This window comes from Mya arenaria, chromosome 13 (genome assembly GCF_026914265.1).
Source record: "Mya arenaria isolate MELC-2E11 chromosome 13, ASM2691426v1".
Lineage (NCBI taxonomy): Eukaryota > Metazoa > Mollusca > Bivalvia > Myida > Myidae > Mya > Mya arenaria.
This window is the reverse complement of record NC_069134.1, coordinates 9,720,971-9,746,837: the sequence shown is the minus strand read 5'-3', so window position 1 is coordinate 9,746,837 and position 25,867 is coordinate 9,720,971. Positions and strand designations below refer to the sequence as shown.

At 36.3% G+C, this 25,867-nt stretch overlaps 1 protein-coding gene and 1 long non-coding RNA gene across 2 annotated transcripts in view; one reads left to right on the top strand and one right to left on the bottom strand.

Annotated features, from left to right (window-relative positions):
- Positions 1–25,867, top strand: part of LOC128214151 (cAMP-specific 3',5'-cyclic phosphodiesterase 4C-like) — a 406,322-nt gene that overhangs the window by 65,888 nt on the left and 314,567 nt on the right. The gene's annotated exons all lie outside the window — the stretch shown is intronic.
- LOC128214153 (uncharacterized) lies at positions 1,364–3,911 on the bottom strand. The gene is made up of 4 exons (XR_008257876.1): positions 3,566–3,911; positions 3,119–3,403; positions 2,066–2,193; positions 1,364–1,758 (listed from the first exon to the last, which is right to left on the bottom strand). It is a non-coding gene; the product is annotated as an uncharacterized LOC128214153 (long non-coding RNA).

Sequence of the window (25,867 nt, the reverse complement as noted above, 5' to 3'; positions counted from 1 at the left end):
AAAGCAATTATAAAAATCCTTAAATGTATAAGAAACTGAAGACAGCAAAGAATAACACCCATTTATGAATATCTCCAAAACAAATCAGAGGTCACCTAATCAATAATCATTGTTATAATTAGTATCAAATGTGTCTAGTTTTTGTGTGTCTGTTCATTATCTTTAAATGAGCATCTTTAAAGTGAAACTCTTATTTGAAACCAATACATATAATTGTATTTATATTACACACATCAGATTGACTGAAAAAACAATAACTACTTACTAAATAATGCATTTACTGAAATATTGTTTACTGATAACAAGCTTGTGACCCTGTTTATAATAGCAGAAAGCATGACAAATATTAAATGATTGGTGATTGCTTAAAGATTTACTGTGGTCTACTATAGTATCACAAGGCAGAAATACCATGTTTTATGTTCATTCTTATTAGCAAATTGAACTCAAGATCCTTAATTCATTAGAAACATTGTTGTTGACATCTATCAACCCATTTTAAAAAAATCAAAACAATAATATTAATTGTGGGAAGTCTTATTTGGGAGTACGAGTGCATCTTTAACAATAGTGTGTGTGTTTTTCACTTAAATATGTAACAATTTAATTTGAAAAATGAGACAAAAAAATTTAAGTTAGGAAATAGAAGTAGTAATTGTACATAATACAAAACAACAACAAAAATTGACAAAGCTCAATATAACAGGAAATCTATATGAAAACAAAAATCATTAAAGGCCATAATTATTTAAACTGAATTAAGGTATTTATAAGTAATACACACTTTTATAAAGCTTTTACTGACAACATAGTTATTATCATGGTACACTATGAAACTTTTATCCAAATTTTGAAGATTTTTTCTGTGAGTGAAAAATATTTTGTCTATATTTGATTTTTTTCACATTATCAGAGATTATGAAATAAACACAACAGTCTCTGGTAAAATAAACTTCAGTTTACAGAAAAATTAAGTTCAACCGAACATATTATTGATATACATGGAAAAAAATTATTTTGATTGATCTTGTGAGTCTTCGGAACAGAGCAGTATTTCGATGTTTGAAAATATATAGCAGTTTTATCAATTCATAAAAAATAGTAAATAATAAGACAACCTGCTGAAATCATTTTAAATATTTTCTATGATGTCTAATGAACAATTTAAAAGACAATTTATGATAGTTTACCATTCAGTTTTGAAGAAAATATACATAATGTCATGTAACTATACATTTTTATAGCTAATATAATGCTTAAAAATCAACCTTTTTCTTGTAAAAATTGATAAAGCTTAATTGGACTTATTCATAAAATGTAATCATTAAAAAAAATGAATTTTACTTATGATACTAACTCAGTATTCAGATTTAAAAACAATGAATGTACTTTTAAATTAAAATATGTAAAGAAACAAGAACACTAAGTAGGCGGTAATGCCCCTCCAAATATGTCACAGTGAAAGTTCTCAACTAAAATGTCAGAGTGAAAGTTCTCAACTTAAATGTCTTTTTAATATTATAACATGTAAACAGTCTCTGTGGGTAATCGTTGTCTATTTGTTTTATTTAGTCAATGGTATTCTTACATTTAGAATTTTTCACAATAATTCTTCACTCTTCAACATTTGAAGTTTGGTTTGTTCCCATGCGTTTGTACTTGTAGTGTGTGCACAGATGATAATTACTCAATGCTGAATCAATGCTGATTTGGTTTTCATGCTCCTTCAGGTTCTTTACCCATCTAGAATGTTGAGTGCTGTAAAAGAAAAAAAAAGTACTTTCTAACTAATTAGTATAGATAATAATACTGCCATACATATACAAAATAAAATATAAACAGTTTAATATTTCTCGACATTATTTAAAAAACCAAAAAAAACAAGCTGATACATACATATATTGTATATAATATAAAGAAAATTACTAGATTTATCAATAAAATTCATCATCATCATCATCATCATCATCATCATCACCATCACCACCACCACTGGATTATTGAATACAGTGAGTTTATAAAACAACAAACACCAACTTAAATATGTTTTATATGAAATACTCACATCATCTCTATCAGATGTAACTGGCTTGTGGATAGACATGGATGTCAAATCTGCCTCAATGATCCAACAAAGTATTTAATGCAGGCTGGAATTCTTCATATAATAGTAATATTCAGTCATTTTCCTGCCTGAAAGAAATTAGACTTCTGATTATCAACCAACAGAAACTACAACCGTAAAATACAAATGCACATGTATTAATTATACATTCTGCACTAATATCCGTTTTAGCCAAGAGTAAGGGTTGGTAGGCACAAATGTGTAGTTGTTGTGCATATGATTGATAATGATTCACAACAGTATGGCGTTCAACGAGACCTACACCAAGCAAATGAATGTCGCTTGTGTCCAAGCTGCAGTGGCTACCAGCCCGAAACCATGTACATCTTTTCTTACAGGTTTATTTTGAAAATATGCAGTTTTTAAACAAATAATGGGTATGTTCATGTATTATGGTATGTTAGAAATAGGTTACATACCAAAACACATCATTTTTAAACAAATTTTAAGTCTTATATTTTTCTAAGATAAAACAATCAAATAAAAGATTACATACTCATATCATATACATAAACGATGTACATAAGTACATTTAAAAATATGTAACATGTCCATAATGCACTAGTCAATTGTAACCACGACCCCCCAGGTCTGGGGATAGCCGGGGAAATGGGCTGTGTTTTTACCTTTCAGGTGGCCTCGCAGTGCCAGGTGATTGCAGTGGTTTTGTCTTTGCAAAATATATGGCGGGGATTTGACCATCAGTTCGTCCCAGCAGGACGAAGATTTTACCCGGGGTTGGCTGGACCGAAAGTCAAAGTCCCACCCATTCTTCGGACCTGGGGGGGGGGGGGGGGGGGGGGGGCAGTGGTTACAATTGACTGGTGCATTATAAGTAGATGTAAAGTATGTTACATGTATATTTATAGTACATGTAAAAATATTAACACGCTGTCTTAACATTTAGCCAAAAATAATGATTTAAGAATTCAAAAGATAAATAAAAAACATTTTTGAACACATAAACGTACACAACAACTCAAGGATACTTACATGAATAGCCCTTTGATACGAATATCCCAGTTCCATGCTGATTGTTGACATTCGTTTTTTCGACAGGAAATCTTCTCTTACGCGTATAATTCACTTATAATCCATGTTTTACTGTAATGACTCAAATTGTTAGATGCATCGTAATCAACTGCCAGTGTGCACTTTTAGTGTTTACTTATTTTAAACGTATATTCATGAAAAAACATCACCTAGTTTCCAACTATTAAACGACGGTGTAGAGATTCCATTATTGACCTATGAATAGCGGGGAAATACCTTCTGGTTCTAAAAATAGCAACATCCGGATATGTGTACAGTGTTATAAAAATAAAACAACTCGGGGGCAATCGTAATACAATTTTACTAATGTCACCTTCAACACATTAACAAATAAAGTTAGGTGAACATTTAATTCCAATATCAATTAAATTAAAGAAAACAGCTTACCTCATGGTTTATCAATGCAGTAAACATAACAAAACAACATAAAATATAATTATTCCCATTCACATAATTACCGGTCCACACATTTTACATTTCATTCGGAACTCCTCCGAATGTTTACATTTCCGGCACATGATATTACAGGTAACCAATCAGAAAACGTAAACGAATCGGGAACAGTTATTAAACTTATTTTTCGTTCTTCCGATATAATGTTTTGAAGATAAATTGAACACAATCTATTCAACCATAAATAGCATTTTTAACACCCATGCAATTGCCACCCATTCGCATTTTTTTTATCATAATAAAATAACAGTAAAACCCAACTGTCAATCAACTTAAAAACCGCTCCTACCACTAACGAAAATAAATTCCCATTCCATAATAGGCGCGCACTTCAGTGCGGCGGCAATAAAGAATTGCCATAGAGGTTCATCATGATGAGACATGGTGTGGCAGGTTCCACATATTGTTCAACTCCATGTTATTTTGTGTTGCAATTGAAATGGCGGCTAGTTTGTATTTGAATTCAAGTATCTGTAACATATTTGGAAAATATCACTTATATTGAAGTTGTTTGCAAAGAAAATGTAATAATGTCTACTCCCAAAAACTTCTGGAACAGATTTCCTATTGTATTTAGAGAAATTGATTTCCACCTCAAAGTTCTTGGCACAGGAAACAACCTACAATTTTAATGATTCTATTTTATATCCAAAAGCTGTCACCTCCTTGTGTTTCTACTTGATTCACTGTCTCCTGGATGCTTTATGGTGCAACAGTGTAAAGTGATACCCTTAAGCCTGAATCTGTTCAACACTTACCACCGACAGATGTTCAAAACATGATGTGAACTATCACATAATGCTCGCTAATCACTTGCAAATATTCAATATTCTTGAATATAGCTTTCTGCAAATATGTGATATTGAAGACAATTGTGACACAGTGTCTGTATCAATAGCAGGTATTGGAAGACATGCAACGCTACTTTTGATTTATGTAGTTAATCTAATAGAAAATAATTCTTTGATCATTAAACTGCTGCTTTACCTAGATTTATTAGCAGGAAAAGATAACATATCATTACATAACAGTTAATTACTTTGGGGTAATGTTGCAATAAAAACTACATGAATAAAACAATGGAAACTACAGGGACAAGCCCAGTAGCCTGAAGTTTAAGCAAGATCTTGTTTAAAGGTGCAAGGATCAGGGCAAAAACACACCACAGAGCACCAAACCAGAGACAAAACATTAACAAGCCAACAAACATTTATCACTTAATGATCATCATTGGAAATAAAAGATCTATCTATCTATCTACCAACCCACACCTGTGCTAACATGTTTTTATAACCTGAGTCAGCATCATCTTGAAGGCAATAAAGGTATAACTGACTTCAAGTACTCAATGACCAGGTACAGAGTCACCTGTCAATGAATGAATATAGCCAGAGCAACTGCTGATTCCTCCAAGGTATGATGCAATCTGCCATCTGCCAAAGTTACACCCCAAAATTATTTGAACACTATAAGCAATCATATAGTCTGATAATTATTAAATCATTGTACAAAGCAAGGGGTAAATAGAAATAAGGAGAAAAAGTAAGTACTAATTTAATGCTGCAAATTATTTTACCTGCGTGAGTACAGCAGAAACAAACTTGGAGCAAAACCCCACTGTTTCCAACAAGCGACCTGAAAGCAGAATCCAAAAACAAGTAACATTCAATGCATTTCGTGTGGCTGATGATCTACACTGTTTATTCACAGTTCTGGTGACAATCATTGAATGCTTTTCTTACATATCTGTGACAATATATCACATTTGACTGTCATGCGTGACGCCATATTTTACGACATAGCGTAACTTATCTTTATATTCAATCAAAATAATGTCTATTTTCCGATTTTGATGAATAAATGAAACATTTACCAGATAGTATTGGCGTCTTGATCAATGTATGTTGTCGATGTGATATATACGTTATGGGGTAAGTAGGTGACTCGATATGGATATATGGGGTACTGGAAACCCTATTTGTTTTTGAGCTTTGCTCTCAACCGATATTGTTTCCTTTGCCCAGTATCGCAAATCGGGTCATCGAGTATCCCTGTAACTTATAATATTTATTATTAATCCAATGTTATCCATGAAATTCTGTTATTTAGCTCTTCAATCAAACCTCATTCTATCATATGATCCTACACCCTTAGACTGATAGATTTTTTTACCAACAGTTTTCATCAACAAACAAACTTGGTGGAGGTTGGGTACAAATGCCTTGACTTACTGGAAATGCCTTGAGAAACAGATGGATTGTACACTTACCTTTTATTGTAAGACTAAAGCAAGCTTGGCTGTGGATGCATGGGATAGTAAAAATATCTTGAACTGTAAGACTGGTAGTGTGAAACTTGGTAGAGGATGGAGCTTACAATATAGTGTATTGGTAAACTGAATAACTTAGGCAGAGGAAGGCAGAGGATGGAGGGTAAAACTGTATTACAGAAAGTAGAGGATGGAGCATACAATGTCTTGAATTGTTAAACTGTATTACACAAGGTAGAGAATGGAGGGTAAAATGTCTTGAATTGTTAAACTGTATAACACAAGGTAGAGGATGGAGCGTACAATGTCTTGAATTGTTAAACTGTATTACACAAGGTAGAGGATGGAGGGTAAAACGTCTTTAATTGTTAAACTGTATTACACAAGGTAGAGGATGTGGGTTAAAACGTCTTGAATTGCTAAACTGTATTACACAAGGTAGAGGATAGATGGTAAAACGTCTTTAATGACTTAACTGTATTACACAAGGTAGGGGATAGATGGTAAAACGTCTTTAATGACTTAACTGTATTACACAAGGTAGAGGATGGAGGGTAAAACGTCTTGAATTGCTAAACTGTATTACACAAGGTAGAGGATAGATGGTAAAACGTCTTTAATGACTTAACTGTATTACACAAGGTAGAGGATAGAGGGTAAAACGTCTTTAATGACTTAACTGTATTACACAAGGTAGAGGATGGATGGTAAAACGTCTTTAATGACTTAACTGTATTACACAAGGTAGAGGATGGAGGGTAAAACGTCTTGAATTGCTAAACTGTATTACATAAGGTAGAGGATAGATGGTAAAACGTCTTTAATGACTTAACTGTATTACACAAGGTAGAGGATAGATGGTAAAACCTCTTTAATGACTTAACTGTATTACACAAAGTAGAGGATAGATGGTAAAACGTCTTTAATGACTTAACTGTATTACACAAGGTATTATTCTGAGGATAGATGGTAAAACGTCTTTAATGACTTAACTGTATTACACTAGGTAGAGAATGGAGGGTAAAACGTCTTTAATAACTTAACTGTATTACACAAAGTAGAGGATTGAGGGTAAAATGTATTGAATTGCTAAACTGTATTACACAAGGTAGAGGATAGATGGTAAAATGTCTTTAATGACTTAACTGTATTACACAAAGTAGCGGATTGAGGGTAAAATGTCTTGAATGACTTACTCTAATGCCTTGAATTGCTAAACTGCATAAAACTTGGTACAGGATGGAGCACAGGGTACAGAAGCAAACTATTTGTATGTTTTTCTAGCCAATATTAAAAAGTACAATTATGTGTATTTATATTATATATAGGGTAAAAAACAACAACAATAGTGTGCTTCTGTCACCTGTGGGGAAAAAGAGTACAACTGCCGTGAATTGCTAGACTGCATAAAACTTGTGTGAGGATGGAGCTCAGGTTACAGAATGTGGGTTCAGGGCTCAAGCAACAAATGCCTTGAATGGCTCACTGTATAGAACTGGGTAGATGATGGAGGGTACTGAAGACTTAAATTGCTAGACTGCATAAAACTTGTTAGAGGACAGAGGGTACAAATGAATGGCTAGACTGGGGGAATAATGGATGAATACATATCTATACAAGCTTCCTTAATTGTAGTTTACTAATTCAAGAAGTGTACACTTCTAGAAAGGTTCTTTCAATGACATGTTTCATGTCATTTTCTAATAAACCTCAGCATTAAGTCCCCAGTGAACTCCTGTTTCTCTAACTATTCCCCACTTTTAATAATCAAGATGTTTTATGTATGTGTTATTGTTGTTTGTTTGTATTGTGGGTTGTGTTTCTCTGTTGAATGTCTGTTAGGCCTTGAATGGCATGCTCCTGAACACTCATGAAGTATGTGGCTATTGGCTTGGCCCTCTAGGTGCCATTGTCTTATTAAACAATGCTGATGGAATGTGCATAATATATTTTATTTTTGCAGTTAATTCCATTCTTTATTTAGAAAAGTGCTTTGCAATAGTGCAGCAGGTCTCTGCAATGTAGTTTTATTTCTTTGAAGCTGTGAACAATTCATTGCAAAACCTTTTAGAATGTGCCACTTGATTTGGGCCCAGTTGCTGGTAATATAAAGTTTAACAGGTTTTGAATAAAACATTTCTGTCAAATCTGAGACAAAATGTCTGGATTTACATTACTAAGTAAGACATAACTTCCACTGGAAACAATTAAATTTTCAGGAAGATTTTAATTTTCAAGAATCAGTAGAGAATTTAAATATTGTTAATATTCAAGTTTTTGTGTTTGAATAACCCTTAAAGCTTTTATTGCTTAACTGTTCTCAAATCAAACAAAATGATACTAACAAATGTTATCCTAAATGATTGCTTACACATGTATTTTTAAAGTACTTGATGCCTATTAAAGTATTGTTATTGTAGAGAAATCTAATCACAACAAAACAGAAACTAAGCATACAGAGCTAGTCCGCCAAACTTACACGATTCCTGCAGCCAATTGTATATAACCGGTTATGGTAATTCTTTGGTTTGGCCAAAGTTAGCCTAATTTATTTTAAAAACCATATTTATCCAATAATACTAAGTGCAAATTGGTCCAAAGATATTCTGTTGACAACTTAACAAAGTTTTAAACAATTGGCTTAATAATGATTGAGGTGATGAATGGTGATTATAGGTTCCTTGCTATTTCCGAATATATTTCAAAATTAAAAATCTAAAAAAATCTAAAGAGTGTTTCTGATGGTCCCGGGAATATTTGTAGAGTTCTTCCATTCATGTCTGGGCTATTTCTCAGCAACCACAAGCTTGTTTTCAATGAAACTTTATGCTTGTATAGCGTTTAATTTTGTTATGACATGGCTTGTAATTTTTTTCCCTAAAGTGACCCACTGCTGATGTATAGAAGTGAGAAATAATACAATATAACAAATAGCTGCAAGCTTTTTTATTTTCCATTATGTATTACCGGTATGGCCAGTTTGTCTCTGATCCATGTACTAAAATTGATGACAGAAATACACTGACCTATTCCAAATTGAATTCGAAAGGAGCACAGCCTAAACATTCCATTATATTGTCTGAAAATAAATGGTTTCAAAGCTTTAAACATCTATCATAATTGGACAAAAACTGGCATATAATGCCAGCCTCTTAGAACAAAATGTGGAATTATCACAAGGTATTATGTTCTATGAATGGCCTTTTCATTAGATTTGAAGCTTTCAGAATCAATGCACAAATCATAAAGGAAAAACATTGAAATTCACAGAAAGGAAATTGGAACATCAATTGGGATGAAGATATTGTATCATGTGGCTTGACAATTAAGTATCAGACAAACACACCATATTTCAAGGTGTCCATTCACAATCTCCACTCCACTGGGCATTTTTATAGCAAACAATTTCCTTTTCTTTTCTATAGAAAATGGTTTCTTAGCAGTGTCAAGTCTGTTGATCATGTAATGTAAATGTAACTAGAGATTCCAGAGAATTTGAATATATTCCTGACTTTGAGATGACTTACCTTCAAAACGCCCTTTAGTCTGAGACAAGAGAACTAAAATACTTCCTTCTGTATTGTATAACAGAATAATTGAATTCAGAAATCAAGACTGAAATATCTTACCTTCACTTTCTCCTTGCAATGTTCTTGATCACAATAAGATCAGACGTTTATCAAACTTAAATAAAAAGAATGGATACTATTATTATAATGATGACAAATACATTTTAAGTGACTTGTACAAACACTTACATTTCAATAGTTATGTCTCCCCCTCTCTGGGGGAGACATATTGTTTTTGCCCTGTCCGTCAGTCCGGTAGTCCGTCAGTCCATCAGTCCGTCCGTACGTCACACTTCGTTTCCGATCGATAACTGGAAAACCGCATGACCTAGGATCACCAAACTTGGTAGGGAGGTTGGTCGTGAGGTGTAGAGGATCCCTATTGTTTTTGGGGTCACTAGGTCAAAGGTCAAGGTCGCGGCGACCCCCAATATAAAAAACATTTCTGCTCAAAATCTTGAGAACGGTTTGACCTAGGTTCACCAAACTTGGTAGGGAGGTTGGTCATGAGGTGTAGAAGATCCCTATTGTTTTTGGGGTCACTAGGTCAAAGGTCAAGGTCGCGGCGACCCCCAATGTAAAAAACATTTCCGCTCAATATCTTGACAATGGTTTGACCTAGGTTCACCAAACTTGGTAGGGAGGTTGGTCATGAGGTGTAGAAGATCCCTATTGTTTTTGGGGTCACTAGGTCAAAGGTCAAGGTCGCGGCGACCCCCAATGTAAAAAACATTTCCGCTCAATATCTTGAGAATGGTTTGACCTAGGTTCACCAAACTTGGTAGGGAGGTTGGTCGTGAGGTGTAGAGGATCCCTATTGTTTTTGGGGTCACTAGGTCAAAGGTCAAGGTTGCGGCGACCCCCAATATAAAAAACATTTCTGCTCAAAATCTTGAGAACGGTTTGACCTAGGTTCACCAAACTTGGTAGGGAGGTTGGTCATGAGGTGTAGAAGATCCCTATTGTTTTTGGGGTCACTAGGTCAAAGGTCAAGGTCGCGGCGACCCCCAATGTAAAAAACATTTCCGCTCAATATCTTGAGAATGGTTTGACCTAGGTTCACCAAACTTGGTAGGGAGGTTGATCATGAGGTTTAGAAAACTCCTATATTTTGGGGGGTCACAAGGTCAAAGGTCAACGTCGCTGTGACCTCTAATGTAAAAAAATATTTCCGTGCAATATCAGGAGAATGCTTTGATCTAGGTTCACCAAACTTTGAAGTGAGGTTGGTCATGATGTCTAGTTGATTTTGCGATCAGTTGGTCAAAGGTCAAGGTCACTGACCTTGAGGTGAAGAACCGGTTTCTGCTCAATAACTCAAGAACGTTTACACCCAGGAACTTCATACTTGGTATGCCAGTTAGTCATGACTAGTTGATGGCCCCTATTGATTTTGGGATCCATCATTGATTATTTCTCACCTACGACCACACAATGGGGGAGACATGCGCTTTTTCAAAAAAGCAATCTCTAGTTTCCATCAGATTTAATTGAGAGCAGGACTGGTAGCAAGGTTTTATCAGTGCTTTTATGAACCACAAATAATTAAAAACATAACCACAGCTGTCCCTAGTAACTGCATTATATATGGGACCTGTCTCTAAATTCAACACAGTTAAATGAAAGGGCAATAACTCAATAACACAAAATAAAGTTCAAGTTGTATGTGTGATCATCACAAACCCCCTGGTGGCACTGTCAAAATATTAGAAATATTCAAATTATGTCTGTTTCCATTAAAATGTACACAGTACTTGATTTCTTTGACATTGGGTTATATTTCTTTTATTTATGTTTCCCTGTTTTCTCCTTCTGTTTGATTACATTTCATCATTAGTCTGATGAGCACTCAAAATCTCAACAAGATTTGTTTTGAAACATTGTGATTTGCAAAGATTAGACACGTTTTTGTCAAATATTACAATAATAGTATTGAATTTTATACTTAATGTATAGAATGGTGAACAAATGGTTTCATCTGGTTTTTATGCCCCCGAAGGTGGGCATATTAAAATTGCACCGTCAGTCCGTCCGTCCGTCCTTCCGTCCGTCCATGTGTCCGGCCTAATAACTCGTGTCCGGGCTGTAACTTTCCCTTGTATGGACAGATTTAAAAATAACTTGCCACATGTGTTCGGCATACCAAGACGACGTGTCGCGTGCAAGACCCGTGTCCCTATTTCTTAGGTCAAGGTCACACTTAGTGTTTATTCACAATGGAATGCTGCATATAAGGACATAGAGTATAGGTTGTCGTGTCTGGGCTGTAACTTTCCCTTGTATGGACAGATAATAATAATAATAAAATAACTTGCCACATGTGTTTAACATACCAAGACGACGTGTCGGGTGCAAGACCCGTGTCCCTAACTCTTAGGTCAAGGTCACACTTAGTGTTTATTCACAATGGAGTGCTGCATATAAAGATAAAGAGCATTGGTTGTTATGTCCGGGCTGTAACTTTTTCTTGTATGGACAGATTTGAAAATAACTTGCCACATGTGTTCGACATACAAAGACGACGTGTCACGTGCAAGACCCATGTCCCTACCTCTAAGGTGAAAGATACACTTAGTGTTTATTCACAATGGAATGCTGAATATAAGGACATAAGAACGTAGGTTGTCAAGTATGGGTGGTATTTTTTTATGTCCAGAGGCAATTTAAAATAATTTGCCATATGTATTTGTTTGATCATTAACTTTTCATGTACTGACCTTGTTCATAGGTCAATATCACATTCGGGGGCATTAGTCACATACTGCGACAGCTCTTGTTAACTTTTTTAATTGTTGTCCGCTTAAAAGTATAGTTAGCAATTGTGTAGGTTTTTTGGGAAGTGGAAAATACAAGAAAGCACGGTCAATGAATTGTCTGCAAATGTTAATGTTAAAAAAGAAAGCTTGGCAACCCAGACAATCTAGTTGATTGTTGTTGTTTTCTGACCTCCTTATGCTTGCTCTTGATTTATTTATCTGTTCATCACTGTAATGTAGATGTATAAAACATGTCACAAACTATCCAACAATGTTCAAAATAGCCTTCCAAATATTCTGTATCCTTTATAGGGAAAGAAAAAGGGATAATCAAGATACAGTAACAAGCAGTAGACATATAATATGCTTGTGTGTGAGAGATTCACATGAGCAGTTTGATTTCCTATGGATGGAATGGTAAAAATGCTTTGAATAGCTAGGCGGTATCAAATATGGTAGAGGTAAAAATGGTAAAAAAAATTGAATTGCTCAGGACAGTACCATACTTAGTAGTGGATGCATGGTACAAATTGAAGTGCTTGACAATACTGACCATGGTAGAATATGGAGGGTACTAATGCATTGAAGTGCTTGACAATACTGACCATGGTAGAATATGGAGGGTACTAATGCATTGAATTGCTTGACAATACCAATCATCGTAGAACATGGAGGGTACAAATGCATTGAATTGCTTGACAGTACCAACCTTGGTAGAACATGGAGGGTACTAATGCATTGAATTGCTTGACAGTACCATCCTTGCTAGAACATTGAGGGTACTAATGCATTGAATTGTTTGACAATACCAACCTTGGTAGAACATGGAGGGCACTAATGCATTGAATTGGTTGTCAGTACCATCCTTGCTTGAACATTGAGGGTACTAATGCATTGAATTGCTTGACAGTACCAACCTTGGAAGAACATTGAGGGTACAAATGCATTGAATTGCTTGACTGTACCAACCTTGGTAGAACATGGAGGGCACTAATGCATTGAATTGGTTGTCAGTACCATCCTTGCTAGAACATTGAGGGTACTAATGCATTGAATTGTTTGACAGTACCAACCTTGGTAGAACATGGAGGGCACTAATGCATTGAATTGGTTGTCAGTACCATCCTTGCTAGAACATGGAGGGTACTAATGCATTGAATTGTTTGACAATACCAACCTTGGTAGAACATGGAGGGCACTAATGCATTGAATTGGTTGTCAGTACCAACCTTGGTAGAACATGGAGGGCACTAATGCATTGAATTGGTTGTCAGTACCATCCTTGCTAGAACATTGAGGGTACAAATGCATTGAATTGTTTGACAGTACCAACCTTGGTAGAACATGGAGGGCACTAATGCATTGAATTGGTTGTCAGTACCATCCTTGCTAGAACATTGAGGGTACTAATGCATTGAATTGTTTGACAATACCAACCTTGGTAGAACATGGAGGGCACTAATGCATTGAATTGGTTGTCAGTACCAACCTTGGTAGAACATGGAGGGTACTAATGCATTGAATTGCTTAACAGTACCATCCTTGCTAGAACATGGAGGGTACTAATGCATTGAATTGCTTGACAGTACCATCCTTGCAAGAACATGGAGGGTACTAATGCATTGAATTGCTCGACAGTACCAACCTTGCTAGAACATGGAGGGTACTAATGCATTGAATTGCTCGACAGTACCAACCTTGGTAGAACATGGAGGGCACTAATGCATTGAGTTGCTCGACAGTACCAACCTTGGTAGAACATGGAGGGTACTAATGCATTGAATTGCTCGACAGTACCAACCTTGGTAGAACATGGAGGGTCCTAATGCATTGAATTGTTTGACAGTACCAACCTTGGTAGAACATGGAGGGTACTAATGCATTGAATTGCTTGACAGTACCAACCTTGGTAGAACATGGAGGGCACTAATGCATTGAATTGTTTGACAGTTTCAACCTTGGTAGAACATGGAGGGTCCTAATGCATTGAATTGTTTGACAGTACCAACCTTGGTAGAACATGGAGGGTACTAATGCATTGAATTGCTTGACAGTACCAACCTTGGTAGAACATGGAGGGTACTAATGCATTGAATTGCATGACAGTACCATCCTTGCTAGAACATGGAGGGTACTAATGCATTGAATTGCTCGACAGTACCAACCTTGCTAGAACATGGAGGGTACTAATGCATTGAATTGCTTAACAGTACCAACCTTGGTAGAACATGGAGGGTACTAATGCATTGAATTGCTTAACAGTACCAACCTTGGTAGAACATGGAGGGTACTAATGCATTGAATTGCTTGACAGTACCATCCTTGCTAGAACATGGAGGGTACTAATGCATTGAATTGCTCGACAGTACCAACCTTGCTAGAACATGGAGGGTACTAATGCATTGAATTGCTCGACAGTACCAACCTTGGTAGAACATGGAGGGCACTAATGCATTGAGTTGCTCGACAGTACCAACCTTGGTAGAACATGGAGGGTACTAATGCATTGAATTGCTCGACAGTACCAACCTTGGTAGAACATGGAGGGTCCTAATGCATTGAATTGTTTGACAGTACCAACCTTGGTAGAACATGGAGGGTACTAATGCATTGAATTGCTTGACAGTACCAACCTTGGTAGAACATGGAGGGCACTAATGCATTGAATTGTTTGACAGTTTCAACCTTGGTAGAACATGGAGGGTCCTAATGCATTGAATTGTTTGACAGTACCAACCTTGGTAGAACATGGAGGGTACTAATGCATTGAATTGCTTGACAGTACCAACCTTGGTAGAACATGGAGGGTCCTAATGCATTGAATTGTTTGACAGTTTCAACCTTGGTAGAACATGGAGGGTCCTAATGCATTGAATTGTTTGACAGTACCAACCTTGGTAGAACATGGAGGGCACTAATGCATTGAATTGGTTGTCAGTACCATCCTTGCTAGAACATTGAGGGTACTAATGCATTGAATTGTTTGACAATACCAACCTTGGTAGAACATGGTGGGCACTAATGCATTGAATTGGTTCTCAGTACCAACCTTGGTAGAACATGGAGGGTACTAATGCATTGAATTGCTTAACAGTACCATCCTTGCTAGAACATGGAGGGCACTAATGCATTGAATTGCTTGACAGTACCATCCTTGCTAGAACATGGAGGGTACTAATGCATTGAATTGCTCGACAGTACCAACCTTGCTAGAACATGGAGGGTACTAATGCATTGAATTGCTCGACAGTACCAACCTTGGTAGAACATGGAGGGCACTAATGCATTGAGTTGCTCGACAGTACCAACCTTGGTAGAACATGGAGGGTACTAATGCATTGAATTGCTCGACAGTACCAACCTTGGTAGAACATGGAGGGTCCTAATGCATTGAATTGTTTGACAGTACCAACCTTGCTAGAACATGGAGGGTACTAATGCATTGAATTGCTTGACAGTACCAACCTTGGTAGAACATGGAGGGTACTAATGCATTGAATTGTTTGACAGTACCAACCTTGCTAGAACATGGAGGGTACTAATGCATTGAATTGTTTGACAGTACCAACCTTGCTAGAACATGGAGGGTACTAATGCATTGAATTGCTCGACAGTACCAACCTTGGTAGAACATGGAGGGTACTAATGCATTGAATTGCTTGACAGTACCAACCTTGGTAGAACATGGAGGGTACTAATGCATTGAATTGCTCGACAGTACCAACCTTGCTAGAACATGGAGGGTACTAATGCATTGAATTGCTCGACAGTACCAACCTTGGTAGACAAGGAGGGTACTAATGCATTGAATTGCTTGACAGTACCAACCTTGGTAGAACATGGAGGGTACTAATGCATTGAATTGCTTGACAGTTTCAACCTTGGTAGAACATGGAGGGTACTAATGCATTGAATTGCTCGACAGTTTCAACCTTGGTAGACAAGGAGGGTACTAATGCATTGAATTGCTTGACAGTACCAACCTTGGTAGAACATGGAGGGTACTAATGCATTGAATTGCTTGCCAGTACCAACCTTGGTAGAACATGGAGGGTACTAATGCATTGAATTGCTTGACAGTTTCAAACTTGGTAGAACATGGAGGGTACTAATGCATTGAATTGCTCGACAGTACCAACCTTGGTAGACAAGGAGGGTACTAATGCATTGAATTGCTTGACAATACCAACCTTGGTAGAACATTGAGGGTACTAATGCATTGAATTGCTTGACAGTACCATCCTTGCTAAAACATGGAGGGTACTAATGCATTGAATTGCTCGACAGTACCAACCTTGGTAGACAAGGAGGGTACTAATGCATTGAATTGCTTGACAGTACCAACCTTGGTAGAACATTGAGGGTACTAATGCATTGAATTGCTTGACAGTACCAACCTTGGTAGATCATGGAGGGTACTAATGCATTGAATTGCTTGACAGTACCAACCTTGGTAGAACATGGAGGGCACTAATGCATTGAGTTGCTCGACAGTACCATCCTTGGTAGAACATGGAGGGTACTAATGCATTGAATTGCTTGACAGTACCATCCTTGGTAGAACATGGAGGGTACTAATGCATTGAATTGCTTGACAGTACCATCCTTGGTAGAACATGGAGGGTACTAATGCATTGAATTGCTCGACAGTACCAACCTTGGTAGAACATGGAGGGTACTAATGCATTGAATTGCTTGACAGTACCATCCTTGCTAGAACATGGAGGGTACTAATGCATTGAATTGCTTGACAGTACCAACCTTGGTAGAACATTGAGGGCACTAATGCATTGAATTGCTTGACAGTACCAACCTTGGTAGAACATGGAGGGCACTAATGCATTGAATTGCTCGACAGTACCATCCTTGGTAGAACATGGAGGGTACTAATGCATTGAATTGCTCGACAGTACCAACCTTGGTAGAACAAGGAGGGTACTAATGCATTGAATTGCTCGACAGTACCATCCTTGCTAGAACATGGAGGGTACTAATGCATTGAATTGCTTGACAGTAACATCCTTGGTAGAACATGGAGGGCACTAATGCATTGAATTGTTTGACAGTACCAACCTTGCTAGAACATGGAGGGTACTAATGCATTGAATTGCTCGACAGTACCAACCTTGGTAGAACATGGAGGGTACTAATGCATTGAATTGCTCGACAGTACCAACCTTGGTAGAACAAGGAGGGTACTAATGCATTGAATTGCTCGACAGTACCATCCTTGCTAGAACATGGAGGGTACTAATGCATTGAATTGCTTGACAGTAACATCCTTGGTAGAACATGGAGGGTACTAATGCATTGAATTGCTCGACAGTACCAACCTTGGTAGAACATGGAGGGTACAAATGCATTGAATTGCTTGACAGTACCAACCTTGGTAGAACATGGAGGGTACTAATACATTGAATTGCTTGACAGTTTCAACCTTGGTAGAACATGGAGGGTACTAATGCATTGAATTGCTTGAAAATACCAACCTTGGTAGAACATGGAGGGTACTAATGCATTGAATTGCTTGACAGTACCAACCTTGGTGGAACATGGAGGGTACTAATGCATTGAATTGCTTAGCTGTACCAACCTTGGTAGAACATAAAGGGTACTAATACATTAAATTACTTGACAGTACCAACTTTGTTAGAACATGGATGATTCAACTACATTGAATTGCTTGACTGTACCAGACTTGGTAGAACACTAAAGGTACAAATGCCTGTATTTCAAGGGTAGAGGAGGGGAGTTACAAATACTTTGACTTGTTAGACTGTTTCAAATTTTGTAGAAAATAAAGAGCAAAAATGCCAATCTGGAATAAGTCACTTGATTTTTTCTGTGTAGCTGGCAATATAAAGCTGAACCGGTTTTGAATAAAACAATTTCCACTGTCAAGTTTGAGACAACAAGTCTGGATTTATATTATTTAGTAAGACATAACTTAATTTGTGATCAATTAAAGGAAATGATGAAAGTTTTGAAATAATTTACAGGAGGATTGATTTACCTAATGAGCAAAAATAGACACAGTGACACTTCCTAGACAATATATCTTTTTGTAAAGAATCATGGGGGAGAATTAAAACCTTATTAATATCACAGGTCTGTTGTTGTTTTTTTTTAAAAAGCTTGCAAAACTAAATCCTTTCCATTACTACATGTATGAAACAATATTTACACCACTTCTTCAATTCCTGAAATCAATGGTAGTGTGGAATTTTAGCTCAATGTAAGCTATTGTGATCGGTCTATGTCGGGTGTCTGGTATCCTGCATCAACAATTGATTATAAATATCATCTCCTAAACCTCCTTGACAATTTTGATGAAACTTGGACGATGCCCTTTCAAATTGTTCAAAGAAATAAATTCCATGCAGAATCCATTAAGTAAACCCTTGATATTTTGTGTGTATTATATTATAGTTGTCTTCTAGCAAGTGTGTTCTAATTGTGACCCACTGGTTAAACCTGGCCCCACCTCAGGGGTAACAAGTTTTCTAAAAATTTAAAAAAGAAACACATTTTGCTAATATCAAATAGTGATGTAAAGTTTAATCTGAAGCAAGGGGAGCAAATCTTGCTATATTTTCTCCCTTTGCTCTTGGTGCTTACTTTTGGAATTATTATCCTTTTTTTAGAAACAAGGGAATAAATTTTATTCTTGATGAAATTTCTTCAAAATGTTAAAGGAAATTATTGTTTTTTTTTAAAGGTTTTTAGTTTAAAGTAATTATTATATTTCTATATTTTTTAGAAGTACATGTTTTATACTTAATAATATTCCTAATAATCAGACTTTCCCGTTGAACTAAATACTTATTATATAAGCTGGTTCTTATTTATTTTGAAAAGCTTGAAGGGTGCATCTTTAAAGCTGTTGATTTATAGTAATTTGTTGTAATTTGTTCAATTATAGACAACTATTTTTATACCCCGCTGAATCCCCCGCTGAATCGAAGATTTCGGGAGGGGGATACTATTTTTGGCGTTGTCCGTCCGTCATTCCGTCCGTCCGTCCATCCATACCATATCTTGGTAGGCATTGATCAGAAAATGTTCAAACTTGGTCAGAATGTTCCCCTTGATCATGTCTTGACCATTTTTAAATGTGGGTCACATGGGGTCAAAAACTAGGTTACTAGGTCAAATCTTAGAAAAATCTTTGGAACATACTAGAGGCATTATACATGGTCAAATATTCATGAAACTTAATCAGAACTTGGTCATGATATACCCCTTGATAAAATATGGACGGCTTGTAAAAGTTGGGCATATGGGGGTAAAAATGAAGTCACTAGGTCAAATTTTAGAAAAATCTTTGAAACACACTAGAGGCAATGTGTATGATCTTATATTCATGAAACTTGATCAGAATGTTTTCCTTGATGAACTTTTGGACATGTTTAAAACTGGGTCACATGTGATTAGAAATTAGGTCACTAGGTCAAATCTTTCAAAAATCTTGTCCGAAACTATTTTATGGTGGTGATTAGTCTGATTAAGTTCAAACATGGTCAGAATGTTCTCTTAGGTTGAATTTTAACTGCCTTGCAAAAGTGGGTTAATGGGTCAAAAACTAGGTCACTAGGTCATATCTTATAGAAATCTTTGGAACACTCTAGAGGCAATACATCTGCTCTATTTTCCATGAAACTTAATCAGAATGCCTCAATGAAATCTTGGAATAGTTTGAAACTAGTAGGTCATGTGGGGTCAAAAATGAGGTCACTGAGTCAAATCTTAAAAAAACCTTGTGGACATTAGCGGCTATATTTTTTGCATATATCTGGTCCAATCTTCATGAAACTTGATCAGAATGTTTGCCTTGATGAAATCTTAGATTAGTTTGGAACTGGGTAACATGGAGTCATAAACTAGGTTTCTTGGTCAATTCTAAACATTACATTATATACAATATATTTTTTTTTCAAACAGTTGCAATCAAACTCAAACTCATATATATATATATATAGTATCAACAATTGATTTCCATTCCTCTTTCAAGTCTGTCAGTAGGCAGGCAACTGTATTAAGTCTGTCAGTGTGAAGGCAGCTATATCGAGCCTCAGTGTGCAGGCAGCTGTATCAAGTCCTGTCAGTGTGCAGCCAACTGTGTCAAGTCTGTCAGTGTGCAGGCAGCTGTAACAAGTCTGTCAGTGTGCAGGCAGCTGTATCAAGTCCTGTCAGTGTGCAGGCAACTGTACCAAGTCCTGTCAGTGTGCAGGCAACTGTATCAAGTCTGTCAGTAGGCAGGCAACTGTATTAAGTCTGTCAGTGTTCAGGCAGCTGTATCAAGTCTCATTGTGCAGGCAGCTGTATCAAGTCCTGTCAGTGTGCAGGCAGCTGTAACAAGTCTGCCAGTGTGCAGGCAGCTGTATTAAGTCCTGTCAGTGTGCAGGCAACTGTAACAAGTCTGCCAGTGTGCAGGCAGCTGTATCAAGTCCTGTCAGTGTGCAGGCAACTGTAACAAGTCTTGTCAGTGTGCAGGCAACTGTATCAAGTCTGTCTGTGTGCAGGCAGCTGTATCAAGGCTGTCAGTGTGCATGAACTGTATCCAGTCTGTCAGTGTGCAGGCATGTATCAAATCCTGTCATTGTGCAGGCAACTGTACCAAGTCCTGTCAGTGTGCAGGCAACTGTTTCAAGTATGTCAGTAAACAGGGAACTGTATCAAGTCTGTCAGTGTGCAGGCAACTGTATCAAGGCTGTCAGTGTGCAGGCAACTGTATCAAGTCCGGCAGTGTGCAGGCAGCTGTATCAAGTATGTCAGTAAACAGGGAACTGTATCAAGTCTGTCAGTGTGCATGAAGCTTTATCAAGTCATGTCAGTGTGCAGGCAGTTGTATCAAGTCCTGTCAGTGTGCAGGCAGTTGTATCAAGTCCTGTCAGTGTGCAGGCAACTGTATCAAGTATGTCAGTAAACAGGGAACTGTATCAAGTCTGTCAGTGTGCAGGCAACTGTATGAAGGCTGTCAGTGTGCAGGCAACTGTATCAAGTCCGGCAGTGTGCAGGCAGCTGTATCAAGTATGTCAGTGTGCAGGCAGCTCTATCAAGTCTGTCAGTGTGCAGGCAGCTGTATCAAGACTTTCAATTTTTATCGACATGAACATTTCACAACTTGTTTACTTCAATCTGATTCAACATCATTCAAACATACAATCCACAGTTTTTTCACTGACACAAAGACAAGTTCTGTTCTTAATAGTTCACCAATACTCTGACATGTTCTTGTTGAGGAATATCAAAGTGTCAATGTTGCCTTCGCTCAAGCTTGCCCTTTTCTTTTCTTGCTAATGATTTGTCCAGCAAGACTGAATACTCTTTCAGCAGGAACTGAAGATGCTGGTGCACCTAGGAACATTTGTTCTATCAGGCTTAACCGTGGATAAATCATGTTCATGTTGTTTTTTTTCCATTATTTAAGAATGTTTAGCTGTGTATCTGTTTAAAGTCAAACCAGGTCAATACTTTGAACCTGGTCCCCACTTCAGGGTAAGGACATATCTAGTTGTTGCAGCAGGCTGACAGCTTTTCAATGCTTTAAGCACTTTGATTGTAGGTGCTATCATTTGTATAACAGTTTTTACTGATGTATAATGTTGATTCCTGATATTATATTGAATGTTATTGCAATGGAGGTGCTGATTTTACCTCTATTTCATGCCATTATGCACTTCCCAAAACTAATTAAACATTATCTCATGGAATATTATCATTTTTCCTACTAATAAATCTTGGTTATATTTCAGCAGCATCTGCTAGTATTGTTTCAAAGATCAAAGATAAAATATCTATTAATTTAGCTACAAAGAGTTATGGTAGACATGCATAATTATGTTTCAACATCTTTGCCATTGTATTGTGGATGACATGCAATCATGTTATATCGGCCATACATAGTTTCTAGGAAAAACAATGGCACAAGTTTGTGACACACTCCCACACAAGCATTTTTTTTTGACATTTTATAACACTGGTCTTGAATATCAGAGATTCGCAAATAGCTGTTGAAGAATATTGACTATTTAGAAATAAGAATTTATACCATGTGATAGTTCACATATTTTGAACATCTGCATTTAAGTGTTGGACAAATTCCAGGCCTCAGCAATGTTGCACAATAAACCTTATAAAAAAGGGAAATCATAAATAGAAACATTAGTGACAACAACAGAATACAAAATAGAATCATAATTACTTAATATAAATGTGTTTTGTTTTATTGCCAATATACTTGACTATGATTGATGATTTAAATGTACATGATTCAAATTTACATAGAATTTTTCAATTAAAAATTTGTGTTAATAACTATCGTATTTTACAACATTAACACTTGGAATCTCATTATAACAGTGTGTGTATATCACGCGATAAATTGCGTGATAAATGCTTCTCCGGAAAGCAATATTTTGCTTCGAATAAGGACTTATAACCAAGATATCTTTACCATGTCTCCACAATTTTAAATGACATAAAGCGCAATCTATGCCATTTGCAGAGCCCCGCCTTCGGTATTTTCCCGAGTTTGATTGAGAGTTTAGTTTCATTTAACAGTTCAACAAATATGTCACAAAACCACTGCCTGATAGAGCAATGTGTAAACAATATTTTGGAAACAGGTTTGTGGAAGTGTTCAAGGAAGCTAATCACCTAATCAAACTCTGATAATAAAAAGAAGGCGGGGCTCTTGAAGCGGCATAGATTGCACTTTGTTTCATTTAAAATGGTGAAGAAAAAGAAAAGTAATCTTTAATTTAAGAAATCATTCAAAGCAAAATGTTGCTTACCAACATCATATTTATGATGTAATTAACTCTTTCGGCACCAAATTCTGACAGAATGGAACTTGCAGCGCCAATTATTTTTCTACTGATTTATGCTGCTTATACCCTGTCTATTTAAATCATCATAACTTTTTGACTAGGCATGCAATGATGTTGAAACTTGGCAAATGTCTTTAGAATACAACTTGCTTTAAAATGGCGGTAGTTTTGTGTATATATATATATTGGCTAAATGACCTTGACCTTTGACCTCAAATGACCTTGACCTTCAAAAAGAGCAACTTTTTAACATGAAATCATATAAAAATCCCTATTAAATAGGTATTTGCATTTCAAACAATGACACAACTATTTAATATGAATATACTGGCTAAGGTCACAAATCCGAACACTTTTTGAGGTTTTTCACAATTATCTTGGAGAGTTTTTGTTGTAGCAAGTTAAAATTGCGTATGAAACATCTTTGGTTAATGTGACAACATCTGTCAAAGTACAGATTCATGATCTCATCAATTTTATGTCGAAAATTGATCATTTTATAGACAGTAAATCACCTTTAAATTTATGCTATGGAGGGCACAAATACCGAACACTTGAAAAGCGAAAATACATGGTCATACAATTATAATTAATAAGTTTGCTATATTAAATAAACACTTAGCTGCAAAGTTATTTATTGTTCCCGATGTTTTTCAAAACATGAAATTCAAATGTATAGCGTGATTTCTATTTATAAATTATTTATAAATGTAGGTCAACATAACTGCAAAACCTAAAGATGCACGTGCACCCTCTGACGTCATTTCCCCGTGTGCTACATTTTGATCTTTAAGGTATAAACATTGAATGGCATTTTTTTAGAAAAATACTCAACAAAACAAGATGAAACTTCGCAAATGTGACCAAGGCAAGCCTTTGTATTGATCGAGATCATCAAATGATCGATCACGGTAAACAAACGCGTGTTTTAGCTGGTGTTCGGGATTTGTGCCCTGTTCGGAAATGTACCGTCAACCATTATAGGCTTTTGTACTCAAAAAATAAAATTTATTTTGTAAAAGTACATTGTTATTTATGACAGAATTGAGCCCCCGGGTATTTTTCTACTGATAAATGGCGTTTACCTCTTGTCATGGCTTGTGTACTAAACTCTTTATAACTTTTTAATCATTCATGCAATGATGCTGAAACTTGGCAAATATCATTTACATACTATTTACTTTAAGACAGTGGTAATTTTGTTTCTGTATATTGGCTTATAACCCTGACCTTTGACCTCAAATGACCTTGAACCTCAAAATTATTTCACGAAACATTCCTTCACCAAACATTTTATTCAGTAGGTATTTATATTCTTAAAATATAAACATTCACATTTCAAACAGTTATACAGCTGTTTTATACAATTAAAAAGGGTCATGTTATTCAAATTGTACAGCTATATTTGTTCAACAGTATTGTAATCAGTCCCATCTGATGATCATTCCACTCGATAGAATCCAACTTTCACTTTACAAATTGTGAACGAGCCTTCCTGCAGTTGATCTATAGTCCTTAATGTGTGATAGATCCGAAAGCAATCAACTGGACACATGGGCTTGGCACATTCTATGCAGTAGTGTCGAGTTTGAACTCTCAGCCAGCCTTCAGTAACTCGTGCGTGTGGGCGGTAGCCTTGCTGCGATCACTCGAAGTGGTGTCCTCCTAATAAATAGAAACAAATGTAACTTCATTCAATAAATTTCACAAATAATACTTATTTTGTAACATAAATTATACAATTCATGTGCATTAAAAGACGATTGTAATTTCTATATAACTGGGTAAATGACGGACAGTAAACAGTGAATGCAGACATGACGCTACCTTAACCCAAATTCTAAGCAGTAAATGTGGATTTTAGTCAGGCTGTCCCACATGAAAAGTTACAAGCTTAAATATGATGTAAATATCCTTATTTACCTTTTATAATGTCTCAAATTTAAGTTGTGCATGTTTTAGACTAATACATAATTTATTTACAATATTAGGTAAAGTGCAAATGCATGTACAGGTGAAATTTATTTGTAAACACAGGTGAGACAGGTAAAAATGCACTTACAGATATTTTTACAAAAGCTAAATATAAAATTATACAGTTTATTTATAGAACAAAATGTTACGTACATTGCCTGACAATTAAAAGTCCGATCCCGAATCTGAATCTTGCATTATGTGGTCCAGTGCTTCAGTAGCAATCAGCTGACGACGTTCTCGATTCATACCTGCACTGACAGGTGAATATAACCTCTAAATATACTTAAAATGACCAATTTTCTTCGTTTTTTTCGCTTCCTTCTGCATATTTTGTATCTGTTTACCGTAAAGCGTTCTATGATGACTCATTTCCAGTTTTAAAGTCGTAACATTTATGTGTAAAGTTGGAGTCCTATGCACATCGCCGTACGACGACATTGGCGGCCCACGCCAAGTCGCTGAACAGCGACATTGGCGCCGAAAGAGTTAAGAATGAAATGAAATGAGAGGTTTATGATTAAATGCAGTCCAATTGATGGTTTCAACTAATTTCAAACACAAATCAGCCATGGAAAAGATGAACAATTAGGTTCGGTTGGAGTAGATTTATCATGACTTTAATCAAATAAAGAAATTGCTTAAATGGAACATTTATGAATATAGGCTGAGATCTTATTTTTGTAAAGATACATTCTTTAAGAGAAAAGTATTGTATGTGTAGGAAGTACCCATACTTGAATGTTACTGTACATGATTTTAAGAAAAAAATCACTTAATGTTTATGTAATCCAGATAACACTGAATGTCAATATCATCCAGATAACACTGACTGG